This window comes from Magnolia sinica, chromosome 1 (assembly GCF_029962835.1).
Source record: "Magnolia sinica isolate HGM2019 chromosome 1, MsV1, whole genome shotgun sequence".
In the NCBI taxonomy this organism is placed as follows: domain Eukaryota; kingdom Viridiplantae; phylum Streptophyta; class Magnoliopsida; order Magnoliales; family Magnoliaceae; genus Magnolia; species Magnolia sinica.
The window spans coordinates 3,631,684-3,642,062 of NC_080573.1; positions in this window are offsets into that span (position 1 = coordinate 3,631,684).

The following is a 10,379-nucleotide window of genomic DNA, read 5'->3' on the forward strand; positions in this document are numbered from 1 at the left end:
ATAAAATACCCAAACTCTGTGGGGTCCACCATGTTTTATATGCACCTTTCAAAAGTCGAATATATTAAACAATCCTAACCATGATTTTTTATTTTTTATTTCACTCTACATGGACTGGATTGAATTAGTGCTATATAAATACAATATAATAGAGAGAATTTTAGAAAGAATTAGATGCTTCTTTCTATTGATAAGTTTTAAATCTCCACCGTTGCTTTTAAGGAAGCTGAACGGATGGCTCGGATGATCTGCCATGTGTACCATGGGGAGATGACTCTACAACATTACAGTCCTTATCACACGTGACAACATTACTTGCAAGCGCCATTTTTTTATGGGAAGGTCCCACCATGCAAGCACATTGGATCAAAACTCTTTAGTTTACTCATTATGTGCACACGTAATCTTCAGTTCATGATTTTTTTTTTATTAATCATCCATCTATGGTGGACCCAACAAACCAATGGTCTGGATCACTGAACTATGGGCCCACTCATACAAGATGAAAAGCCCAAGAAATTGCACATATCCTCGAATCGAGGACGAGACCCTACTAAAAAAGACATCCTGTGAAGATTGCATGATTTTTTAGAAAATGACTCGGGTAGGCATGGAAGTAAAAGAAAATAAAAGTAGTGCACCCCTGACTTGGGTAGGCATGGAAGTACGTAACTTGCTTCGACTTAGCCCTAAATGAAATGACCATTCGTCGGATCTAACCGTCCATCAGGTGATCTGCCATAATTTCACCATAGATCTTAAAAATCAGTCTAATCCAATATTTAGATGAGCCACACTGTAGGTACTTCTGTGAAAGCATACCTAGGCCTCTAAATTCACATGTTGTGGCCCAATTGAGGAATGACCTGATTTTTAGGACATATTTTCAACCTGACTCTACTCATCAGATGAGTAGATTGGATCCCATGTACGCACCACAGTGGACTCCACAAACAATTTCGACGATTTTAACGGTGGGACTCCCCATCTCAACGGTTCTCCATGGTGTAGCTCACTTGACATATGAAAGGACATGATTTCATCTGGGACCCGTTTCACATACAATATGGCATCCGTCATGACCGTCTGCAGATCTGGATATCACGTTTCACAGTGAGAAAGACTTTCATACTCTGGCCAAGCTTTGATGAATGATACGCTGGAGTTAAGAAATTATACATGTGCCATATAAATAATTCTAATTGAACTCAGCCTAGTTATGTGATCCAGTGTATATGGATGTGTCATCAACCAAAATTACTCGATCACACAACTTGTGGATTGGATTGGTATTTGTTAGACGGCTGAAATTAAAAATATCCAATGATATTCTTGTTTCATGAGACAAGTGTCCATGAATTGGTGGTTAGGATTATACAATCATGCATTTTATTTCGACATTGACTCATAAGAGTGGGTTAGTGATGTGACGCATGGAAGGATGTAAGGTCCGGCACAATCCTAAAGAGGATAAGTATTCCGAATCCACGGAACTTCTCTGACTCCTACTCTTTGAACCCATGAAGAAAAGAACAAGAAAATAGAAAATAAATTCTATAAAATTCGAAATTAATTGTTGAATGAAATAAACGAGTTTACAACCCTTTAAATAGGGATACCAAGCGAGAGAAATTTCAAAATCATACAACAACTAAAAGCTCTTAGAATTTGTAACCTAATGGTCATGATGTCTACTAGTGTGCAATGTTTTCCGCTAAAAATTGTAAGTGTCCTATTTGGCTTCACCAAGCTATTCACCTAATTATTTTAAGCACTTTTCATGCTGGACATAACTTTTAAAGTCCAAATGAAGAGTTATAATAAAATAAAAATGGAATTAAAATGGGGAAATGATCGTCGATCTAGTGGTATTTCGCAAATGCGGTTTGCATAACCCAGCGTAGTGGGGTTAGTTGGCTAAAGTAGCTCGTTTTACCTCAAAAATCATATATTTTACGCCGTAACTCATTCCAGATTGCAAGATATACTCGATTTAAGGTCTAATGGTCTGAATCACTTTTGTCATCGACCGGGCCTTTTCTGATCCATCTTGGCCATGAAATTGCCCGTGACCCACTCTACATCATAATGTAAGGCATGATAATGGTACACCTAGAGTAGGATACGTGTAAGATTAGTGGGCTCATTTGGGTGGGCCATTTGAATGATAAGTGGAGGAGACTGTAAAGGTTAAGACAATCCACTTTTAGGAAGCTGTTGACAATAAATAATATTATCTTCCTAGCATTTATTGGAATGAATTTATAGAAAAAGAAGTTTGAAAACTTTTATAGCTGTTGAGAAAAAAAAATAGGCATTTGTTTGGAAATTTTATAAGTGTGAGGCTTTATGGGGCTCTAGGTCTATTTTACATTAAATTTGTATGGTTTGATGCAATTTCATGTAGTTTCAAGCCTTAAAACTTTTATAGCTGTTAATAAAATAATGGGCATTTGTTTAGAAGTTTTATTAGTGGGAGACTTTGTAAGACTCTAGGTCCATTTTACTTTAAGGTTATATGGTTTTGATGTAATTTCATGTGATTTTAAGTTAGATTTTTTTAAGTCATTTTATTTATGTCATTTTACTCTTGATTTTTTAGGACATATTAGTATCGATATTAGGAGATTTGTTCAACACTTAGAGATATAACTTTTTATGTTGAATTACAGATATGCTAGTTCATCGTATTTTGAAGATAATCTGTTATATCATTTCCTTTGCACTATTAGCTATGTGAGTTAAAACTGAACCCATAAATCTTGTCTGTTAGTATCTGATTGGTCATATATCAAATTTCATTTAGGTTTCATATTATTTCTACAAATTGAAATTTGATACAATCTTCTTCTTGGAGTTACTCAATCTCATTTAATGCGCAAGAGATTTCCTAGAGTTGTTTTAATGATTTTGATTAGATATTCTTTTATATGCACCTTTCAAAAGTCGAATATATTAAACAATCCTAACCATGATTTTTTATTTTTTATTTCACTCTACATGGACTGGATTGAATTAGTGCTATACAAATCCAATATAATAGAGAGAATTTTAGAAAGAATTAGATGCTTCTTTCTATTGATAATTTTTAAATCTCCACCGTTGCTTTTAAGGAAGCTGAACGGATGGCTCGGATGATCTGCCATGTGTACCATGGGGAGATGACTCTACAACATTACAGTCCTTATCACACGTGACAACATTACTTGCAAGCGCCATTTTTTTATGGGAAGGTCCCACCATGCAAGCACATTGGATCAAAACTCTTTAGTTTACTCATTAGGTGGACACGTAATCTTCAGTTCATGATATTTTTTTTATTAATCATCCATCTAAGGTGGACCCAACAAACCAATGGTCTGGATCACTGAACTATGGGCCCACTCATACAAGATGAAAAGCCCAAGAAATTGCACATATCCTCGAATCGAGGACGAGACTCTATTAAAAAAGACATCTCGTGGAGATTGCATGATTTTTTTAAAGAAGGGGGATTTTTTTATGCTCCGGCAGCAAATGATGCTTATGCGCACGCACTAAAATAGTGTGAACTCACACACGCTAGACTAAGTAAATTCTGTAATTGATCAAGCGAGTAACAGTGATACACATGTGGGAGCGGATCAAGCGAGGCTTTTAACGTGGGGCCTACCTTGATGTACGTATTATATATCCACACTGTTCATCCATTTTGAAAGAACATTTTTGGATACAAGACAAAAATTGAAGCACATCCAAGCCTCTGGTAAACCATATCATAAGGAAACAATGATAATTGAACACCACATCATTAAAATCTTCCCAGGGCATTAATAATGTTTTCGTAATGTTTATTTGCCATCCAACTTGTTAGTAAGGTCATAAGAATTAGGATGACGAGAGAAAACAAATATCAACTTAACACAAAACCTTCCGATAGTTTTAATGGTCCACCATCACTGTTTTTTATAAGTATAGTTGTCTTGAGATTTGGACCTATTTATTTATTTTTTCTCTTTTGGCTTATGCCTTAAAATAATTTGTTAAAATGGATGGACAAGGTGGATACAGAATACATACATCAAGATGGGCCCCATGGTAAGGATTACATTGTCTTGGGTGAGGCTTGGGCCACACTTAATCCACTCCCTACGGCTCATGTAATGGGTCATTTAAATTGTCATTGGATGAAACAAAAGATGGTCAAAACAAATTAAATTAAGAATGCTGTTGATAATAAATAATATTTCTTTCGTTGAAGAATCTATAAGGAAGAGTCTCAAGCATGAAAATTTCAGAGTAGTCATGCTTGGTAGAGGAACCTTTTTGTTGGAAACTTTGTCGGGTCCTTACTCAGGAGTTTCAACACTGGTTGAGGGTTCGAGTACCCATAGGTGGTGAAATCCCACCATTGTGTGAGTGTGTGGTGGTGTGTGCGCGTGTGTTTTTTTTTTAAAAAAAACTTCATTTTGCTTTAAATCTATATAGTTTATGTTATCCTAAAATATGTATTTAATGTTTATACTTCTAAGAGACTAGAGTCTTGTAAATGAGTAATCTTTTTAGTAGTATGTGTTGGGGGCCTTGCACAAAACCTTAGGATCTAGCCTCCCTAAACAAATCAGAATTATGGGATAATAAAGCAATGAAAATAAATCAAAGCATCAATCACACACCACACGAGATTTTTACGTGAAAAACCCTCAAAGAGGTAAAAACCACAGGACCTCGTTCAGATCAACAATCCACTATGAAGTAGAACGTTACAACTTTCTTCACTCACGTAGGAACGGATAATCAATAAGAGAAATAAAGAAAACGGAGAGATCTCACCGATTATGAGGACATAGAAGCGCTGAGATATCACCGATTATGAGGACATAGAAGCGCTGAGATATGGTAGATTACATCTACGAGCATAGCCTCCCTTCCACAAGCTTCCTCTATCTCTTTCTCTCTCTCTCTCTCTCGCTCTCTCTCTCTCTTTCACCTTTGATAGCCCCAAACCCTTTAGTAAACCCTTATAAAGCTTTAGAAAATCCTCTTGCGCCCTACCTTTTTCATACCCTAGAAAATCCTAGGGACTTCTTATTTATAGTTTAGGAAACTTTCTTTCGCACCCTTGCGAAATCTGCCTCAAAATTCCGCATCCCACATAAAATCAGACTCAAATCTGCGTAACCAGGACTGGTCGAGCAGGCTGCAGGACTGGTCGAGCACTGTTCACTCGAGTGGTCGAGCCGACCCTCGACTGGTCGAGCACTGCTCATAGAGCTCGCTGGACTTTGAGTCGAGTGACCCAGGACTAGTCGAGCACTGTTCACTCGACCGGTCGAGCAGGCTGTAGGATTGGTCCAGCAGCACAATGATTCCACTGTTTGTGGCATCTGAACCGCACCTCATCTCCTTTGACCTGAGGAGGAAAAACCCCATCAAATCTTTCCTTTTTCGACGCAGGAGAAATTTACCTTCTTCAAGCCAGCCAGGTTTCTACAAACCTCAAACTTGCCCTTGAGCAAAGTCTTGGTCATCATGTCTGACTCATTATCGTCTGTATGGACCTTCTCAAGCTGTAACACATTTTGTTCCAAAGTATCCCTGATTCAGTGATACCGAATCTCTATGCGCTTCGACTTGGAGCATTGACTTGGATTCTTGCTCAAGTGTATAGCACTTTGACTATCGCAATAGACCATGTGTTGCTCTTGCTTCAGGTTAAGTTCCTGTAGGAACCTCTTCATCTAAAGCATCTCTTTACATGCCTCTGTGACTGCAATGTACTTGGCCTCTGTCGTCGACAATGTTATGACCTTCTGTCGCTTGCTCTACCAAGAAATCGCTCCCCCTGTAAACGTGAACATGAACCTCGATGTAGACTTCCTGAAGTCCATGTCGCCTCCATATTTGCATCTGTGTAACCCTCTAACACAGGTTTTCCGTCACTATAGCATAGGCTCAACCTAGTATCCATTTCACCGCTGCCCAATGTTCTTTTTCAGGATTGGAAAGATATCGGCTGGCAACACCAATCGTATATGCTATTTCTGGGCGTGTACACACCATAGCATACATCAAACTTCGTACAGCTAATGCGTAGGGTATCTTTTGCATCTCTTCCACCTCTACCTTCGTCTAGGGACACTGTCTGTCGCTCAATCTGAAGTGATCATCCAATGGAGTACTAACCGGCTTCGCTGCATTTATATTGAACCGCTCTAGGACTTTCTCAATATACCGCTCTTGTGACAGTCAAAGCTTCCTGCTGCTTTTGTCACGGGTTATCTCTATTCATAGGATCTATTTAGCCGGGTCCAAGTCTTTCATCACGAACGACTTGCCTAACTCCTATTTCAGCCTATTGATCTTCTTGATGTCATGATGAGCATGTCATCAATGTATAATAGCAGAACTAAGAAATCACCATCTGAGAACTTGCACGTGAACACATAGTGGTCCGACTCCATTCTGTCATACTCATGCTTCAACATAAATGAGTCAAATTTCTTATACCATTATCGTGGAGCTTGTTTCAGCCCATACAAGTTCTTCCTTAGCCTACACACCATATGCTCATTGTCCTTAACTTCGAACCCCTCTGGTTGGTGCATGTAGATCTCTTCTTCTAAGTCACCATGGAGGAAGGTAGTTTTAACATCTAATTGCTCTATCTCTAGATCCATGCTAGCCGCCAACCCAAGAAATACCTGTATAGATGTCATCTTCACCACTGGTGATAATATCTCCTCGAAATCTACGACTTTCCTCTGACCGAACCCTTTTACCACAAGTCGGGCCTTGAACCTCGTCTGTGAATTCTTTTGCTCAACCTTCTTTCTGAACACCCACTTGTTGCTCAGAGCTTTCTTGCCCTTAGGCAATTTCACCATGTCATAGGTGTGGTTCTTATACAAGGATTTCATCTCCTCTTGTATAGCTTTCAATCACTCCCCCTTACGCTCGTCGGCTAGGGCTTAAGAATAATCTTCTGGCTCTCCTCCATCAGTCAGCATAACATACTCATGTAGCGAGTACCTCTTGGACGGCTATCTGTCCCCAGATGACCTCCTCACCTGTGGCTTAGTAGGTTAATCAAGTGGGGGCTGCTCCCCTAGTCCATCTTCTAAAGAAACTTCCTCGTCTATTGCACCTTGCTGTACTCCCCCGTTATCATACACTACGAAAGGAATAATCAGATCCATGTCATTTAGCTCACCTAAACTAGACTGGTTCTTCTCTAGCTTACCAATGTCTTCTATACAATGATCTTCAAAGAAAACCAGATCTCAGCTCCTGACGAGCTTTTTCTCGGTCGGATCCCACAATATATAACTGAACTTTTCATCACCGTACTTTAAGAACACACACTGCCTGATCTTCATATTGAGCTTGGACCTCTCGTCCTTTAGTATGTTAACGGATGCCGTACATCCAAACACCCTGAGATGACTATACGATGGATCTTGTCCAGTTCACACCTTCTCGGGTACTTCTCCATTTGACGAGGCTTATAAAGACATGTTTATCAAATACACTGCCGTGTGCATTGCTTCTCCTCAGAATGTCTTGGGCAACTTTGCATAGGATAACATGCATCTGATTCTCTCTACAATGGTGCGATTCATTCGCTCAGCTACACGATTATGCTGGGGGTCTTGGGAAGCATCTGTTCATGCTGTATACCCAGGGACTTACAATACTCGTGAAAGTCACCGATGTATTCACCACCATTGTCAGTGCGGATGCACTTCAATGATCTACCTGTCTCTTTCTTGACCATAGCATGAAACAATTTAAACACACCAAAGACTTCGCCCTTGGTTTTAAAGCATAAGCTCAAACCCTCCTAGATGTATCATCTATAAAAGTAACAAAATACAATACTCCACCCAAGGTTTTTGTCCTCATAGGACCACAAACATCAGAATAAACTAAATCTAATGCATGTACTTGATTAACATGAGAAGCAAATTTAATGAATGAAACTTTATGTTGTTTCCCTGATAAACAATCAAGACAAGTTTTGAGAGGCATACCTATCACGTTTGGAAGAAGCTGTTTCCTCGCGAGTAACTAAAATACTTTTTCACTCATATGGCCTAGACGCCTGTGTCACATGTCAATATTTGAATCTTCCGCTGCGTTCAACCCATCTTTACACACTCTGACACTTGTCTTGTAAAAGGTGCAATACTTCTTTCCTCTGGCTGCAATCAACGAACCCTTGATGAGCTTTCAATGCTCACAAACAAACCGACTTTCATAGCCATCATCATCTAACCTTCCTGTCAACATCAAGTTGAGGTGAAGGTTTGGGATATGCCTTACATCCCTGAGAACCAATGTGCAGCCCACATCACTCTTCACACAACTATCACCGACCCCTACAATCTTCGATACGTCAGAATTTTTCATATTCACGGTCCCATAGTCACCTGACTTGTAGCTTGTGAAGAAGTCTCTGCGTGGAGTCGCATGAAAAGAAGCCCCCGAGTCAATCACTCAGTCGGTATCCTGACTCGTAGCCGTGAGACAAACATCATGATCTGCTGAAAGAATAATTACAACGTTGCCATCTGAAACGACTGCAGTGGAATCTGATTCATCTTCCTTTTCCTTTCCTTTTCCTTTCTTGTTGTTCTTATTCTTACGACATTCATGCTTATAGTGGCCCTTCTTGCCACAATTCCAGCAATCAACATCTTTCTTTGTGCTCGACTTGCCTCTTGATTTATGTCGGGCCTTCCTGCCTTTCCTGTTCTTTTTTCTCCCTCGTTCCTATGTCACAAGGGCCTCTTGCTGAGTAGACTCCTGAGACTTTCTCCTTGTCTCCTCATTGAAGAGACAGCTAGTAACCTGTTCCATGTATATCTTTTTTTTCTGGTGCGGAGTTACTTAGAGACACCACCAATGTCTCCCAACTATCAGGCAACGAACTAAGAAATAGTAAAGCCTACAATTCATCATTCAGGACCATCTTCATAACGGAGAGCTAGTTCACTATATTGCTGACCTCATTTATGTGCTCGGCTACAAAACCACCATTATTAAACTTGAGATTCACAAGTTGCCTTATCAGAAAGATTTTGTTAACAGCTGTCTTCCTCTCATACAGCCCTTCTAAGTTCATCCATAAGCTAGTGGCTTAAGGTCTCCGTAGACACATGGTGGAAACAGAATCATTCAGCCATTGTTTAATAAACCTCACCGTCTTCCAGTCCAATTTCTTCCAATCATCATCAGACATATCCTTAGATTTTGCTGACATACTTAAAATTAGATAATATAAGTCATTGCAATAAAGCAAATCTTCCATCTTAGCCTTTCATATGGTCCAGTTAGAATCATTGAGGCTGATCATCCTTAAGGAGCCACCTTCCATAATTCCAAACCGATCCTACACCGTTTAATGAACTTGGCTTTGATACTACTTTGTTGAGGGCCTTGTACAAAACCTTAGGATCTAGCCCTCCTAAACAAATCAGAATTAAGAGATAATAAAGCAATGAAAATAAATCAAAGTATAAATCACACACCACACAAGAGATTTTTACGTGGAAAATTCTCAAAGAGGTAAAAACCACGGAACCTCGTCCAGATCAACAATCTACTATGAAGTAGAACGTTACAACCTTCTTCACTTACGTAGGAGCGGATAATCAATAAGAGAAACAAACAAAATTGAGAGATCTCACCGATTACGAGGACGTAGAAGTGCTGAGATATGGTAGATTACCTCTACGAGCAAAGCCTCCCTTCCACAGGCTTCCTCTCTCTCTTTTTCTCTCTCTCTCACCTTTAATAGCCCAAAACCCTTTAGCAAACCCTTGCAAAGTTTTAAAAAACCCTCTTGCCTTACCTCTTGCATACCCTAGAAAACCCTAGGGACTTCCTATTTATAGTTTAAGAAACTCTCTTTCGCACCCTTGCGAAAGCCGCATCAAAATTCCACATCTTGTACAAAATCGGACTCAAATTTGCGTAACCAGGATTGGTCGAGCAGGCTGCAGGACTGGTCAAGCATTGTTCACTCGACTGGTCGAGCCGACCCTCAACTGGTTGAGCATTGTTCACAGAGCTCACTGAACTTTAAGTCAAGTGACCCAGGACTGGTCGAGCATTGTTCAGTTGACCAGTCGAGCGGGCTGCAGGACTGGTCGAGCAGCGCGGTGATTCCACTATTTGTGGCATCCGAATCGCACCTTATCTCCTCTGACCTGAGGAGGAAAACCCCATCAGTACGATATAAGAGAGAGAGAGAGAGAGAGAGAGAGAGAGAGAGAGAGAGAGAGAGAGAGAGAGAGACCAAATTTTATTAATCCAATCCTCACTTTATAGTTGTAAACTTGTGTTTTAGTTGAGCTTGATTCTCTTGTAATAATCATTTGATGAAAATCTATGAA